The 2317-nt window shown below is 37.7% G+C and overlaps 1 long non-coding RNA gene across 1 annotated transcript; it reads right to left on the bottom strand.

Moving 5' to 3' along the window:
• Positions 1-610: 610 nt before the first annotated feature.
• LOC136993293 (uncharacterized) lies at positions 611-2095 on the bottom strand. The gene is made up of 3 exons (XR_010885579.1): positions 1962-2095; positions 1415-1545; positions 611-800 (listed from the first exon to the last, which is right to left on the bottom strand). It is a non-coding gene; the product is annotated as an uncharacterized lncRNA (long non-coding RNA).
• Positions 2096-2317: the final 222 nt, after the last annotated feature.

Raw genomic sequence — 2317 nt, 5'->3', positions numbered from 1 at the left:
GGTCAGAGCTAGATTAAATGCTTCCTTGTATGTGGCTGCAGGTGTTTCAAAGTAAATGACACCAAGGTGTGAAAAGAAAGTTTTGACCCGAGGCAAGGACAATACATTTGCTTTTTCGGATGGGGGAACAAAAACCAGTCAAACTATGCTCACTGCTGAGGAATCATGAGGGAGAAGGCAAATGGAATGCCAGGTGAGATATATTTGCAAGAAGAGCACTTCCTTCAATTCATGTAAAAGGCACTAGCTTCAAAAAGAGGTCAGACAATGACCTAGAAGCTACTGCAGTCTCAGTAAGAGGTGGACTGAAAGAAACCCTTACTTTTATTCTTAATTTATTTGGATCCTCAAGAGCTGGGCAGCATTCATGGCATAAATCATTGGCCCTGATTTCTCTAAATATGTGTTTTAAGGACTTATTGGACGCTATGAGAGCACGTGCATGGCCTGTTCCATTAAAAACATCATCTGATTCTAATCACTCCAACCATTTCAACTAAATGAAGTGCCTGGTTATGAATAGGCACCTAACAACTGAGATGAACCTCATTTTTCCCTGATGCCAATACACACTTTCCAAATCTTCACAGGATCCAGATGTATTGTCAATGCACCCCACCTCACTTATAAAAATTATAGCATATTTGTTTTAAAAGACTCACAATTTACAGAGAAGAGGCAATAAAGCTTGACATTACAAATCACCTGAAGAACCAGTCCAAATGGAGTGCATAGAGCAGCAGGAGATCCTTGGAGAGGTAGTCAGTCAGATGAATTTTGGTGGAGCAGAGGGATGAAATCTGTAAAACAGCAGCTCTCATGAAGCAGTAATAACACAATGGGGTTTTAGTGAGTCAGTTAAATAAAACAGTAAAAAGCAGCCTAAAAGGAAGGAATTAACACAAAAGTTATAATGCATCATGCTTGCACAGCTAAAAGCTGACAGAAACCACAGTCCAATTGAAGTAGTTGTATGGATCAGGATATAGCTTTTGATTATTATTGAATTATTGTTTGTAAGACTGATTAAAGATGGGCAAAATCTGAGAAGGTATTTGGTTTGATCAAGTTTTATTTGAACAAAATGGAACAAGAAGGATTTTAAATCTTGGTTCCATTTGACCTATTTGAAATCCACCAAATTCTGATTTGATTTTTTTTTTTTTTTTTTTTTTTAAATCAGCAAAGCTGATGTTCCCTTGGGTAAAAATGGAAGTGCCGTGTGTAATACAGTGGGAAATGCCAAGATCACCTGCTCATATTCAAATTCTTAGAAAACCAAAAAGCTCTATTCCTAAAGCCTTGTCTAAGCACTCATGATGCCAGCTGCCTCCTTATAGTCCCCATGTACATAGAGATTAAGCATTATTTTAACTAAACTGGTGCCCTTTGGCATTTCTACCAATTGTATTACCATGATTGAGCATAATCATTCAGGACTCCTTTCTTCACATCTCCTCCGCTTCTAAGGCGAGCCTTGTAACTGGTCTTCATGCTTTTAATGTGATCAAACATGACGACTTATCTTCACAGTGATCTGAGTTTCTGAAAGAGGTGAAATAAGTGATCTTGTCTTATATCCTGAATCATTGTTGACAATAATTGGATACGGTGAAGAATGATCACCCTTCAGGGAAATCATTGGCTAATGAACATTGCAACCAGTTTTATCAAACCTTTATAAAGCTTCACCTAAGGGAAATCACATAATCCAGCCAAAAGCAGATTTCCCAGAAGGGTCCTTATAAAACAATAGTAAAACCTGATATTTATCACATCTACAATTTGAAGTTTCACACTGAACCTTCCAGCCTGTGAATCCCACTCACTCTAGGAAGAGAGCAGGACCCATAATGAAGAGAATTTTTTCCTCCTATGCCCAGTTCCGGGGTAGATTAAACATGGTCAGCAGCAGCAGTATCACACCTATTTAACTGTCCCTTACACAAGAGGTTTTTTACCTGTATCTTCTCCCAAAAGACCAGCTTATTCCTTTACTCTTCATCTGTGGCTCAGTGGGGGATAGGTGACTGACTTTATTTCTCTTTCTTCCACTGGTTTAAAGAACATAGCATTAAGCCCATCTTCAAGAAAATCAGAGGATATGAGTTTTACAAAGAACACCTGTTAAGTAATAGATTTACTTTTCCCAAAATAGGTGCAAATAAACAAACTGATTTCCAAGACAGGTTGTAACCAAATTTAAACACCATAAACATTAATTTCCAGTAAAAGTTGTTTCATCAACCACCTGTCCAGTTCTTATATCACCAGAATAGTCTATGACTAAATTAATCATTTGTTTTTGAGACCAATG

Source organism: Apteryx mantelli, chromosome 13 (genome assembly GCF_036417845.1).
Source record: "Apteryx mantelli isolate bAptMan1 chromosome 13, bAptMan1.hap1, whole genome shotgun sequence".
Classification (NCBI taxonomy): Eukaryota; Metazoa; Chordata; class Aves; order Apterygiformes; family Apterygidae; genus Apteryx; species Apteryx mantelli.
This window is presented reverse-complemented; position numbering and strand designations above follow the sequence as displayed.